Here is a 15,360-nt window from a genome sequence, read left to right as displayed (position 1 = left end):
TTTTGGGTACTCAATATAGAGCTGAAAGAAGACACCCACAAACTCGAAACATGCAAATTTTGTATCCTTTTTCTAGGATTCAGAAAATGCTTGAGCTGGAGTAGTCTTGATCGACTTTTATTCAACTAAGGACCCGAATTTAGACCAAGAATTGGATTTGTGTCTCTGGGTGTGCTGAAGGAGAAAGGGGTCGTTGGTTTCAGGGGTGTGGGGTTCGAAGAAGATGAAATACAGGGGGTGGGGTCTCTATGAAACGACGGATCTGATGTGTTAGGGGTCTTAGGCGTTAGGTCTAGGTCTATTCTCCCCTTGGGAGTTAGGTGCAGCAATTAGGTCAGGTCAAATGGGGAATGGGTATGAGCTTGGGCTAATTAACTTTAGGCTAGGAAGACTAAATTAAAATTTATTTTTTTATTTTTCTTTTTCTTTGAATTTAAAATCTAAATAAATCCTAAATCAATCTAATTTGTAAAAATTAAAATTGTTTATCTATTAAAATAACTAATTAACTTAAAACTAAATAAAAATATTACTTTCTAAAGACTAAAAGCTAAATATATAAAAATGACCATTTTTTGTGATTTTTCTTAATAAAATTAATTCCTACATGCAAATTGGACCTAAGATGACATGAAATTAAAACGTGGCATGTTTTATCATTTTTCTATGATTTTAAAACATTAAAAATGCATGAAATGTAACTAAATAAAGAAAAACTTCTAAAATCCCTTAAAAATTATTTTTAGTGTATTTTTAGGAGTTATTTTCATATAGGGCAAAAATTAGGTGCTCACAGTACATGAATACACATGAATATAAAGATACTTCCTTGATTCCTGTTCTTGAAACTTGCCTTATTATTGCATGTTCTTGTGTGCTTCGAGGTTTTCGAATGTTTTCCTTTGTTGTTGACTGCTGATATTTAACTCGGATGCGAGCGTTCTTTCCGATTCTCTGCCGATTGACATGGCTCTTCTCCGAGCGCATCCACGTACCTCGGACCAAGCCTGAATTGATCTGATAGACTCGGGTTGTCGGGCCCTTCGAGTTGCACGGAGATAATATGCTGAGTTTTGGAGCTTTTGAGAGTGGTATCCTGAGCGAAGGTTAGCTTCGGGTACCTGGGGTCTACTTTGAACTTTGATGTAGATAGCCTTTTAAAGCGTAGTGGAAAGACTTCCATCGAGGAGTTGCCTATATTTAGGCGAGGCCTTGAGCCCTCCTTGAGTCTTCATGGGCGGAGCTTCAAGTGCTTACTTTACTTTTTTAGAAAGGAAACCCACGATATCGGGCACCGCCTCGAATTCTATGGAGGCGCTGAAGGCTTTCCGAAGCCTGACTTCTTTTGGATGGAGGTCCTCGAGGTTGGGCATCACCTCGGGGCCGGAGAGGATGTAGTTGGCTCCTTGAAGCCTAACTGCTTACTGTCAGAGGTCTCGGGGGTCGGGTACAACTCCAGGATCTGTACCGAGGCCGATGGCCTCAGGGGCTTACTTTGGATAGGCGAATCGTTGTTGTTTTCCACATATATGGGGTGGCTTTTGCTTCTTTGGGAGATCTCATTGTTTTGGATAGCTATCTCTCCGCCTTGGCATCGGGTCCTTCATTTCTTTAGGCGCAAAAAGCGTTGGCGCACGTCCTTGCTTTATTCTGTCAATTCTACCATAGCCATGGCAGCTACTTCGGGGCCGGCCCTACAGGGAGGGGAAAGTTCCACTCCTAGCGTTCAGGATCCGCGGGAGTTCACTCTAAAGACTGTGTCTTTGATAAGAGAGGAACATCTGGAGATGGTGAGGAGATACTGCGGATGGAGCGAGGGGATAACGCTGCAGGTGCTTTCCCCGTATGAGAGTATTATGGACTCTGCTGATGGATTCTTGAATGTATACCTATATCCTTTCACATTAGGCCCCCTTGATAGGGTCGTGCTTGGTTTCTACTTGAAGTATCGGGTTACTTTGGCGCAGATACATCTGTCGTTCTGGCGAGTGGTGTTGATGATGAGATTCTTTGCGAAGAAGGCTGGGCTTGAATTCACGCTTAGCCACCTCATCAGGCTGTACCGGCCCTTTCATCACCGAGGCCTGTTAACTTTGCGGTGTCATTTGTCTACGCCCTTTGTTGTTGATGATGAGGAAGATGGGGATCAAGAGTGGGTTAGTCGATTCGTTCGGGTTCGGACGGCTAACATTATCCCCGTGGAGCTCATGCCATTTCCCAAGGGATGGAATTACGCACGTGAGTGGAGTGACTTGTACTTCCTTAGATTTGCTTATAGCAAAAACTAGTTGAGTAATTGTGTCTCCTTCCTTTTTGCAGCAACTTCATGGACGTCAGGCAAAGTTCTCGATCTACCCGGTTGGGTCCGAAAGTTGGCGACTCATTCGACTTGCGATGAGCGTAGGTGGCAAGCTGAGTCCCGTGACAGACGGGAAGTAAAATACCAGGGTATGTGCATACGCTGCTCCTACCTTGGTCTTCGTATATTTAAGATGACATTTTCCTCTTTCTTTTGTACCGGCTTTGCTGTTGCAGGTATCGGGCGGTTCCTTGGGGAGAGGTTGTGCTCTTCCGGAGAGAGGGAGTCGTCCGCCTCCGAGGTGAGGGACGATGGCGATAAATGGGATTTGCACCCACAGTGCGGTGGAGCTTTTAACGGGGCTCAACGTGCCTGTGTCTTCGAGGAGAGGACATCGCCCGAGCCTGCTGTTCTCGGAGTGTTTGGTTCCAGAAAGGTGGTTCCTCCGAGTGAATATACTTCGCCCGAGGTTGGTTCATCCGGGGCCGAAGGGGCAGGACCAACAGGAGTGTGCTCCGCCTTCGAGGAAGTCCGCCGGCTTCACTTCATGGTGAGTTCGGTGTATTCCTTCTATATTTTGCGTCTTCCTTTCTTTATCGAGTTTTTCTTTTGCAGGCCTTTGATAGGCTCACGTCTGAGCTGCTCCGTCATGGGGCTAGGCTTCGGAAAGCTCTGGATGAGGGTGAGTCCCTTAGGCTCCTTAGCAAGGAGAAGGAGGTTGAGTTGATGCACTAGAGATATGAGGAGTATCGGAGCTCGAATTACGAGAGCTATTTGATGAAGCAGGTAACCTTTCGTAGTACGCATTTCGCTTTGTTTGACCCTTAAGATTAATCCCTTTGCCTATCTTAGCTTCAGAAAAAGATGGAGGCATTAGAGTACCTTAAGGGCGAAGCCGACCGAATCGGGAATGCTTGTGGTGAACTGAGGGCTCAGGTGCAGGCTCAAGCTTTAGAGGAGATGGGCGCTTTGGCCAAGGTTCCCACCTTCGAGGCCTAACTCCGCTTGGCTCATGACAATGCTACAGTTCAAGTGGATATGATCGCAAAGCTCGAGTCCGATTTCTCGAAGGTCAGGGCTGAGATAATTGATGCTCGGGCTGAAGCAACATTAAGTCGGACCAAGGCTGATCAAGAGATGGTGATTCATCTGAAGGACGCTGATGATGCCCAAGCCAAGTTGAAGCGGGCCCTCAATTCGTGAGAATAGGATCGAGGAATATATTCGTTGTAGATCCCAAAGAGAGGTACTTGAAGAGATCGGCGCTAGGGGCTTCGTTCTCTCGGAGGAGTTGGCTCGAGTAAGGGCGGACGAACGCGATGCTCGGTCACTCCTTACTGACGTCATGGAGAGCGAATTTAGGGTTGGTAGGCTGTAACCTTTTGGAGCAGAGCGTAGATTTTGCCGCTTTTCCATTTTGTATTTGATATTTGCAGAGCATGTTTGTAGATGGAGAGCGCGCCTTTTGCGTATGTAAATAAGAGAGAACTTGAATCTTTATCTCTTTTGTATCTCTTTTTGCATTGCTTTCGACCAGGCGGGCTGGTTTCGGTGTCTGGCGGGAGCCCTGTGGATCCGGAGCTCACTAGACAAGCCTGGAGGCTCTTAAGTGCGATTATTGACGCGAGTTGCATTAGGGCCTTTGTGCTTTGTCCAGTTGTTTAGGCCTAGTCTCCGAGTCAGGCTTTGACTTGAGCTTAACTGTCCTTCAATCTCCTGTGTCTGCATGGGCGGATGATGATTGTTCTTACTCCTTGCCCGTGGGCATTTGTGTTTTAACTATTCTTAATTGTCCTTCAATCTCCTCTGCCTGCATGGGCGGATAATGATTGTTCTTACTCCTTGCCCGTGGGCATTTGTGTTTTAACTATTTTGGGTTCAGTCTCCGAGTCGCGTTGCGACTCGAGCTTTAATTGACCCTTAAGTTTTTTCGTGCTTGCATGGGTGGATGACGATGGCTCTTGCACCTCAGGTTGGAGCGACCTTTTAAGTGTGTGGCCCGGAGGCTCGTTTGGCTAGCGACAATGGCTTTTACGCTTTTGCCCGTGGGCATTTTGTAGTTAACTATTTTAGATCCGGTATCCGAATCGGGTTGCGACTCGAGATCATTTTAATCCTTAAGTTTTCAATTTTCAAGCTGGCAATAGTGGCTCTTACGCTGTTTGGTCGTTGTGACCTTTTAGTGTGTGTCCCGGAGGCTCGTTTGGCTAGCGACAATGGCTTTTACGCTTTTGCCCATGGGTATATTGTACTATTTGTTTTCCTCTCGTTAAGGTCTTTTTGAAATAATTTTTCCTAACCCGTCATCGGTTCGGGAAGAACCTCGATTTCAAGTCGATAGCGGCGATGTTCGACCACATCAAAAGGTTTTTAGCTCGTAAGCTTAGTAGCTCAAAGCCTTGTGATTTGGAGCTGACATGGTCGAAGCTCGTTTGCTTGTTGAGGGAAGCATGTTTTAACCGGTTCTTTTCGAATTATATTCGAAGTAATGGCCTGCATTTTTGTTAGTGACAGTTGGGCGTCCCCGAAGCGCGTCAATTTGGCTGGAGAAGCCGTTTTTACCATAGTCATATGTGTTTAGCCGAAGCCATTTTTGATCCGCGAGTGATAGTTTAGGCGTCTACACCGAGGGTATGCCCTTTCGGGATTCTTACAAATGCGATGTATAGCCTAAACTTTGGGATTGAGTTTTATGCCTGTAATAAGGTCTTACAAAATTTTCATGCCTGTTGAGGTCTTATAGTTTGTCATGCTTGTTGAGGTCTTGCAGTTTGTCATGCCTGTTGAGGTCTTACAGTTTTTCATGCCTGTTGAGGTCTTACATTTTTTGTTTCTATGTAAAATAGATCTGGTTATACCGAGTCTGCCCACTTGAGGTCTTACAACCTCGGGTTTTTTAGTGTACGGCGATTGACGACAGTCTTCGAGTCATATAGTTTGCTTAGGCTCGAGGACCATTATTCGTGAGCTCGGAGTTGCCTTGTTTGGCCCTTAAGAGCCCGGAGTTTCGACCATGGGATCGTGCGGGTGCCAAATTGTTGACGCTAAGCCTCCGAGTATTTCAAGATGCATTTGGTGGAGGGACCCCTGCCATGAGCATGATGAAACTTCCTTTTTTGGAGTACGAGATACTGAAAGATATTCTTTTATTGCTTGGTGTAAATACATGTCGTTTCGTTGTTGTGAGCTCGGCCCGCGCAGGTGCGGCTCCTTGGACCGTTTGGTCTGATACACGATTCCCTATTGAAACTCAGTCTGTCGTTCCCCAGCCCTTCCGAGCAGACGGTGCCTTCAAGGGGGGTGCCATTCATATTTTGATTGAAAAAGAAGGCATGCGATCTTGTCGGATCCTCCTTGGGGGTACGCTGCACTACTAAGGAACTTGCTGGCGAGACCCTCTTTCGGGCGGATGTCCGGTTGAGGGGAAAGAGTGTGATGTGCTCCGTCGAGGCCTTGGGATCTTTGGGTTGAGTTAGCACTTCCGAATGCCCTAGCCGGGTGTCTGTATACAGGTTAGTGAAAAATAATGAAGGAAGGAGGTAGTTTTCTTTACTGGGGGATGTGTAGGCAATGTCCCGAGGTTTGATATGCTCTTGCTGTTTCGGGGTGAGGACTCTAGTACAACCCTCCGCCGTGTTTAATCGGGCTTGTCGAAGATGTGGTTCGCTTACCCTTCGACTCTTTTCAAGAATGGAGATGTTGGTGCCGGCAATGCATCATGTGATGCGGAATATCCCCTTTCCGCATATTGCTCCCCACTGATGGTTTTAATTCTATCCCTTGCATGGAATTTCATCCTTTTGGTGAAGTGGGGAAGACATTGTCTTCGGGCGGTGTGCCCGTGATCATCTGAATAAGACGTTTGTGCCTTGCGTCTCCTTTGATGATATGGAACTCGGTGTTCTGGTCTGGGCCGGCCATGTTGTACTGAGAGAATGGTCTTTCTCCTTGTCTTAGCGATCATCATTTGGAATTCGTCAAAGATTCGAGAGATGGTTGTGCTTTGACCCGGCGGTCTGAACTACCCTATTATCCTTGGTCCGACAATGTTGATATGTTGATCGAACCATCTGAATTCATGAGCATATATTTTATTTGAAATGGATCAAATGAGGAAGAAGATTACCAATGCCTCAACGTGAGGCCGAGACAAGGTCTCGGTGTCTTTTTTACTGAATGTGAGGGCGTCCTCGGGAACGTATCCCCAAATCCGCTTTTCCCTGGTGATGAGTAATTTTACTCTCCCTTTTATGGGTCCTCAGAGGGTGCTATCGCTCCTCCACTATCGTGGCAATACGTCGCAGCTCATTTTCTTCGCTCTTCCTGGCTGCCTTCCTCACTCGGAACTGAACTCGAGCCTAATCGCTCAACGGTTCTCAACGGTGATTTTCATTGAGTAGCATAGCTGCTTTCCTCCTGAGCTGTGGCCGTTTTTGACTCCACAGTCGCGCGCGTTATACAGTTCACACACCAAGCTGTGATTCCCTTGAGAGGGATTCTGCTGAATTGGTCTGAGCCATTTGATGTCCCTGGTTTCGCTTGTGGTGAATACGATGTTTGGTAAAAAGATGTTGAAATTGTACTCTAATAGGTGTGGCGCGCTGGCCATGCATCCCCGTTGAATCTGGCTCTATTAACGATTCCTCAAGGACATTGTCCTCGATCCATTCTCTGATCGTTGCGAGGTAGATTGCATCTTGGGGCGTTCCTCCTATCTGCGGCGCATGGGCGGTTCCTCCTTCTGTTTGGCATTGGTTTCTTTACTAGGAGCCTGCTTGGGTATACTAACCTAAGAAGGCTCCCGGATGGTCATCCACGACCCTAATTTGTGACTGATGCTGAGTACGGGCATCCGACCAGATCTTGGCTGGGTACCCGATCAGGTTTTGTTTGAATTGCCCTAAAATCTTCGGGCTTGGTTTGTTTAGGCTTTGAGTGAAGGCTTGTATCTCCTGGTCGTCCGAGACCAAGGGTAATCCCATTCTTTCCATCAAGGAATGAGGTGCAAATTCCCGTAGCATTTCATTCTCCCTTTGTTCGGCCCTAGATGTGTCGGGCTCTCTCGTCATTGCTTCGATGGCATCGGCGTGTGCCTTTATGGAGGAATCTGTCGGTATGGTAAGTGGTCTATGAGGTTGGGCGCTAGGTTATGACGCCTCATAATGGTCCTTTTCGAGGGTGTTTCCTCGAACCTCTTCAATAAGACGAACTCGATCTCATCATCTTTTGGGTTGTTGACTTTCTTTGCGCATGCATAGGCAGTGATGTGTTCGCTGGGATCTAAGGTCCCGTTATACTCAGGGAGTTCTGGCATTCTGAATCTCTTTGAAATGGGTTCTGGGGTTTCTTCCTCTAAGAACAGCCGTTGCACGAACTTCCTCAAATCTATACCTTTCAGGACCGGGGGCGAGCCCGAGATTCAGTCGACCCTAGAGTTGTAGGTCTCGACCTTTTCATTGTTGGCTGCTATCAATTTCTCACCTGATTTGATCCTTTTGGTGAGGTCCTCTAGCATTTCTACTATGGCAGGGTCGGCTACCAATCAGTTATTGCTTGACCTCTTCGGCACCCGTTCGGCTGGGTGAGCTATTTCCGGCGTTGCTATACTGGGAGTCTTCGGATGCTTTTGTAACTGAGCGATAGCCAACTGTTGTGCCTGCAACATTTCAAAAATAACATGAAGACTAACTTCCTGTTCATCTCGGGCTGGGGGTTTTTGGGCTTCTTGTCGGTCGCTATGTCGTATGCTCTTGTCGGTGTGGAAGGGTTCGTCGACCTGCTGCGCGTCTTGCGAACCCGCGTCCGCTGGAATTGGCCCAGGTGCATTATCAGGGTTCTACGGTGGCACGCCAATGACTGGAACAGCCATACCATTTTCGCCGCGATTATTGAGGTAATTGTTCTCAACCCTGTTTACCGAGCTAGACATTTCGACCTGAAATCAAGAGATCTTGGACAAGAAAAAGTGTGAAAGATTACTTGTATTTGTGCAATGAAACCAGCAAGAAAATAATCACTATTATTTTTAGCCCCATAGTGGGTGCCAAACTCTTTACCGTGAAAATGGTAACAATAATTAAATTTATAAATGGGATTCTAAAAATACGTGATCTATTTTTATGCTAATTGTTAGAGCAGTTGATGCTAAGAGTATGAAGTTTAACGGAGAGATACAAGCTAAAACGGGGCAGTAATCAAACCAGGAGACTTGCTGCCCGAGCTTCGGACTGGTCGATGAAGGAGCCTCGGGGTCGATATCCGGCTCGATCTCGAGGTATCGGGGGTAATCAGGAATGGGATAACAGTTAAGATATGATTAAACAAGGCTCTTTATGGCCAATATCAAGCAATAAATAAAGAACAAATATGAAGGTAATAAATGCTAAGAGTGGCCTCGAGCTAGTAAGAACCAGCGAGTTAGAGAGAAGTAAGAGAGAGAGATATTATTGATCTTGTGGAGAATAGTTAGAGCAACATCAGCCCTTTACAAAGTAGTGTGGGTTCCCTTTATATAGGAGGAGAATCCGGTTATGGTACAACATACATTAATAGTAAAGCATGGAGATGGGACGGCTAGATGTGACGCCTCGGCACAGGCTCTAGGTAAGCCGTCTCTGTCAAACTTAGCTGTGAGCCTTGGGAACTTCCCCTTCTGCTCAAGCCTCGACCTTTGTCTTTCTTGAGTCGGGCCTCGACGAGCCCCGAGGGAGGGGACTCGGTCGCAACTCCACGTCCTCGGGGTCTCGAGGTATTCTTCCGAAGTGGCTTGATAGCGAGAAATTAAGTCCTCTGATTTCACCGCATACAAGGAGAATGTAACAAACCGGTCAGTCGTTTTGAGTATTGTAGCCTCGTTCCCTATTTATCATCTCTTATATGTTCATTTATGGATATGTGACTTTTCGGGGTGGTTGGTTTGGTTTCGGGTATGTTTCAGAGTGAATTGGGACACTTAGTCCCAAGGTTGAAAGCCTAAGTTGGAATAGTTGACCAGAGTTTAATTTTTTTGTAAGCAACTCTAGAACAGTATTTTGATAGTTCTGATATCTTCATATGTACAGATGTTAACTTGGAGGTCCGTAGATTTATTTGGTGCTTTTTGGCAAAAGTTAGAAAGTTGAAGGTTTGGAAGGTTGATAGGTTTGACCGAAGGTTGAGTTTATTGATATTGGGCTCGGATTGTGATTTCGGGAGTTGGTAGAGGTTTGTGGTGTCATTTGAGACTTTCATACAAAATTTGAGTTCATTCGGAGTTGGTTTGACATGATTTAGCATTTGTTTTAAAAGTTCAATGATCATTGATTCAATAGGCTTGAATTGGGGTGTGATTCGTAGGATGTTGTTTAATGTGTCGAGTAGGTTTGTGTTGTGTTTTGGAACTTGATGGTATGTTTGGACGGGGTCCTAGGGACCCTGAGTGTGATTCGGGTTGAGTTCAGACCTTTTGGCACTTAGGAGAAATTGCTAAGAATGTTGGAGTCTGGTGTAATTGCACATGTGATAGTAGGGCTGCAAGTGTAGCACCACAGAAACGACATCTGAGCCATAGATGCGTGAGTTAGGCTGGGAAGCTGGGTCTGCAAGCGCGGACGATCATATGCAAGTGCGCAACTGCAAATCCAGATTTCTTTCGCAGAAGAAGAGAGGGTCCACAGAAGCGGAAGCGTAAATGCACCTTTTGTCAGCAGAAGCAAAAATTGTTGAGCTTAAGTGGAAGCCGCATCTGCGATGGAATTTTTGCAGATGCGACAGTAAGCCCGCAGATGCGACAGTAAGCCCGCAGATGCTAAATGCCTAGGCTGAAACAGTGAAGATCGAGGATCTCATTTTATTTTTTACATTTTAAGTTAGAGAGCTCGATTTTGGAGGGCATTTTCAAGGATTGGATCGGGGTAAGTGTTTTTGACTCGAATTTGTTTATTATTCATAATTCTATCATTGTTTTTATCATTAATTAGTGATTTGAGTTGGAGAAATTGGAAAATTTTGTAAAAATTTCCTAAACCATAAATTGAGAATTTAACGGTCGATTAAAGGTCGGAATTAGATATTTTTGGTATGGTTAGACTCATATCGGAATGAGTGTTGAGATTTTGTAATCTTGGTCGGATTCCAAAGTGCGAGCTTGAGGTTTCCTTTTTAATTTTTCTTTAAAGATTGCAACTCTATTATCCGGAATTACTTCATATGGCTTGTGTTTATGGTATTAAATTATTTTGGCTAGATTCGAGTCGTCTGGAGTTGGATTTTTGCAGAAAAGGCTTATTAGTGGATTGATTTAGCTTGTTTGAGATAAGTATCTTGCCTAACTTTATGTGGGGGAACTACCCCTTAGGACTTGGATTGATATGTGTTATTTGGATTATGTGAAACACATGTACACGAGGTGACGAGTGCGTACACGGGCTTATATGTGGTATTTTGACCAGTTTAGACTCTTAGACTCTTTCATGCATTTAATTAGAAATTGTAATATGATGTTATATCTTCCATTGTTAAATTGCTCTTACATGCTTTACTTAATGTTGTTATCACATGCTGTATCTCTTATTGCCAAACGTGCTCTTATATGCCTTAATTGTCTTTGTTATCTCTCTTATTGTCATGTTACCTCCTTTATTGTTGAGTTATTCTTATTTGGAGTTGTTATTACAAGTTGTCATTTTCTTAAAATACTTTTATTTTGAGTTATTGAAGTTGAAGTTTTGAAAGTTATTAACACATTGAGGTTGTAGTTATTGATTATTGAGATATCTTTTCTTATTGAGTAATTCTCACTCATTTCATTATTATTGAGATTCTTGTTCTCATTGTGGTTGAGCGATGGGCTATATGTTGTGGTAATTTCATTATTGTTGATTTTGGCAAGTTGTGGCATATGGGCACTTGTGGTGCGAGTTGTTATTGTGTTGTAATATTGTTGTCCATGCGACGGTATAAGGATATTGGTTAATGTTCATGCAGTGACATAAGGTGGGAATTTATGTGTGTGTTTCTAGTAAGAGAATTACTTGAAGCCACGCAGCGACATAATGGGGCTAAAATGTGTGTAACTATTTCAGAAAAAATATTTTCAAAACAAATATCTAAATGTAAGGCTCACATGGCGGTTTAAGGAAAGGTTGTGATTATGAATCGTGAAATGAGGTTATGAGGTATGGTACCTCGGCTGTGATTCTTGTTGCACATTCTATGTTAAAAAGGCTTATTGTTTGAATAGTTGTTGTTTCCTTCTTTGTCTTGTATTTGTCCATACTTTATTACTTGTTGTTCTCATCATGTGTTCACTTTTTATTGCTTTTACCGCCTTAATTTTCGTTTTTAACTTACCTTATTATCGAGGTTATGCTTGATACTTACTGGGTACTGTTGCGGTATACTCATAGTACGTTTCTTCATATTTTTGTGCAGATTCAGGTACATCTGTTTGTGTCGGACGCCAGTGATCGTTCAGTTATCTTTCCGAAGACTTCAAGGTATACTTTCTCGACGTCCGCAGGCCTCATAGTCACCTTCAATTATTACTTTTACTATTGTTTATCTTTCACTCAGACAGTGTTGTATTAGAGATTCTTAGATTATTTCTATGGAGCATATGACTCAAATCCACCGGTTTTGGGACCTTATTACTTTCCAATTTGGAGTTATTACGAGCTTATTTGATTTATTTTATCACCTTAGTTCATTATTTTTGTTAAGTTATTCTTGAATGTTAAGCTTACCTAATCTTAGAGACTAGGTGTCATCATGACTACCACGGGTGAGATTTTTAGGATTGTAATAGAAGGCAGCCACTAAATGGGTCACCAAGGTTGGAGTATAAATATAACCTTTGGTCCATTTTCTTTCCTCCTTTCCACTGAAGCCGAAATGCAGCAATGTTGCTGCTTTATGTCTCCATTTCATCGTGGCAATGGGGCTTTGAGGATAGATTGGAGGGCTGGAATTCAGTATTTTTAAAGAAGAATTAGTCCAAATAGCCGTTCATCTAATTTCTTAAACTAATAATAGCCGGCAAATGTATGTATAATCTGTCATTACTAGAAAATCGTGGATTTCCGACGGAAAAAAAATTGTCTAAAATTTCCAAGCAAATTGGTCGGAATTTTCCAAAAATATCAATCATAATTTTTTAAAATAATTTTGACCATATTTCCGACAAAATCAGTCGTAATTTTTGGCGCAAAAGCCCGGAAAGTTATTTTCGACCGAATCCGTCGGTATTGAATTTTTGAAACCTGACTGTTTAACTTGTTTGACTTTAGCAGACACCAAATCGGTTGGTAGTTTTTTTTTTAAAAAATAAAATTTTAATTATATTTCTAGCTGAATCGGTCGGAAATCTATTTTTAAACCCTAACCGACCCCCGTTCCCAAAAAACAAAAGCTCATTTTTTCTTTCTTTCTCCTTCTTCTCTCATACTCCTCCTCTCTCCCTCTCGTACTTCTTCAACATCCTCCTCCTTATAGGTAATGTATTTTTGCTCTCTCTCGTTTCCTCCTCCCTTCTCCCTCTCCCTCCTCCTCCCTTTACCCCCTTTTTATTTTTTTTTCGTTTTTTAGCAGTGGCGCTACGATGGCAGCTCCACCATCTTTAATCTCCGATATTTTTTTCCGGCGAGGTAAGTACTTCGTTGACTTATATCTTGTCTTTTTTGTTAAATTTGTAGTAATTTTAGTTGTTGTAGGTATATTGAATTTTCTATATATGAACATTCTAGCTAGTTGATTTAGGTATGGTTGAATTTTTAGGGATTTTAGTTTATGTAGGTTTATTTGATTTAGATATGGTTGAATTGGCAGTATGTAACATTTAATTGTATATTTTTCTTTGTATGCTATAGGTTTTTAGGGTTCCTTATAAGAAAAACATAATACTACTGCCTTGAATTTATCTTTGGAATGATATATAAATTTATAGTTTAATGATTTTAATTGTCTTAACTAGTTATAGTTTAAAGCTTTGGTATAAATCTTGGTGTATTAGGTTCATCGTTGCTTGTTAGTTTTACTATTAGAATGATATTAAATTCAAATTTTTCAATCAATATTAAAATTAATTTGTAAATTTGAGAAATTATTTGTTTGGATTATATGAACATTTAAGGAGCTATTCATTTAATTATTATAGATAAAGACTTATATAATTTAGAATAGGGATTAATGTGAGATTTTGAGTGTTAAAAAATAAAATATATCAATTAATGTGTTTTGACACAATGATACATACATATCTAAAAGGAACCTTTGAAAGAATATAACTTTGTAATCAGTTTAAATAAATCAAATTATTTTAAATATCTCATTTCTAGATTTCTATTTGTGTAGATAGAATTTGTGCATCGTAGATAGAATAATAGGAATCATCCTAATCGTGCAGGGTTGAGGAATGAATTTATTGAAGGGTTGCTGAATTTATTGCTAAGGCTCAAACACTTAATGATTTTCTTATTGGAGGAAGGATTAGGTGCCTTTGTATAAAATGTAAGTGTGTTAAGTTATTGATAACATACAAAGTTAAAGTTCATCTCTACAAGAAAGGGTTTGTAGAAAATTATTATATATTGGACTGTTCACGGGAAGAATCATGCTAGTTTAGATGATGATAACTTTTAGAATTCTTTTGGTGGTGAGGGTAGCCCCATAGCAGAGCATAATGTTGAAAATTATCGATACAATGAAATGACGAGGGATGCTTTTGGGATATTTTCTGGGGTTCAATCCGGACCAAATGATGAGGCTAAGCGTTTCTATGAATAGTTAGAGGAAGCTAGTCATCCATTGTATGAAGGTTTGGTGTATTCCAAGTTGCCTGTTGTCGTTAGATTGCTAAGTATTAAATCAGATAGTTTTATTTTCCAAGGGGTCATGGATTCTATTATTGAGCTTATGAATGAACTTAATTCGAGTAACATTGACTTACCAAAAGATTTCTATACTTCTAAATAATTGGTTTCTAAATTGGGCCTTTCATCAAAGAGAATTGATTATTGTGAGAAAGGTTACATGTTATTCTATAAGGATGACGCACCTCTAGAGAACTGTAAATTTTGTAATTAGCCTCGTTTTAAAGATGTCACAAATACCAATACAAAAAAGAAGGTTCTAGTTAAAGTGATGCATTACTTACCTCCTATACCTAGGTTAAAGAGGTTGTATGCATCAATGAGCTCTGCTCCTCATATGAGATGGCACTATGAAAATCATCTGGTATTCTATGTCATCCATCAGATGGAGAAGGGTGGAAGCATTTTGATAGGATGTTCCCTGAGTTTGCTAGTGAACCAAGAAACATTAGGTTGGGATTATGTACAGATGGATTCACTCCATTTGCGGTCTTTGTTGCACCATATTCATGTTGGCCAGTGTTTGTTATCTCGTATAATCTTTTGCCTGAGTTGTGTATTACAAGTCCATATATGTTCCTAACTTATTGTTCCAGGTCCACGCAATCCGAAAAGTTTGATTGATGTATACTTTTAGTCTTTGATTGATTAGTTATAATTATTGTGGCACCAAGTGTGGAAACATATGATATATCAACTAAACAAAACTTCAGATTGCATGTTGCTTTGATTTGGACTATAAATAATTTTCCTACTTATGAAATATTGTCCGGGTGGTTGACCGTTCGAAAGTTAGCTTGCCCTTATTGTATGGAAGATACAAAAGCATTTACTTTGAAACATGGAAGTAAAAATATATGGTTTGGCTGCCATTATAGATTCTTGCCAATGAATCATGAATTTAGGCGAAATACAAGTGCATTTATAAAGAACCAAACTAATTTTGAGGAGTCATCGGCCTGCTTGTGTTCAGAAGAAATTTGGAACAGAGTAAGGGATCTGCCTAAAGTAATAGACTCTACACCATCTACGATACCATGTTATGGTGTCATGCATAACTGGACTAAACAGAGCATATTTTGGGAGTTACCTTATTGGAAGCATAATCTTTTTCGGAATAATTTGGACGTCATGCATATCTAGAAATTTTTTGTGACAACTTGTTTGACACTGTTATGGATGTTGCTAACAAGACCAAAGATAACTTGAAGGCCA

The sequence above is a fragment of the Nicotiana sylvestris genome, chromosome 6, assembly GCF_000393655.2.
Source record: "Nicotiana sylvestris chromosome 6, ASM39365v2, whole genome shotgun sequence".
NCBI classification, from domain to species: Eukaryota; Viridiplantae; Streptophyta; class Magnoliopsida; order Solanales; family Solanaceae; genus Nicotiana; species Nicotiana sylvestris.
The sequence above is the reverse complement of the archived record's forward strand: the minus strand, read 5'-3'. Positions refer to the sequence as shown.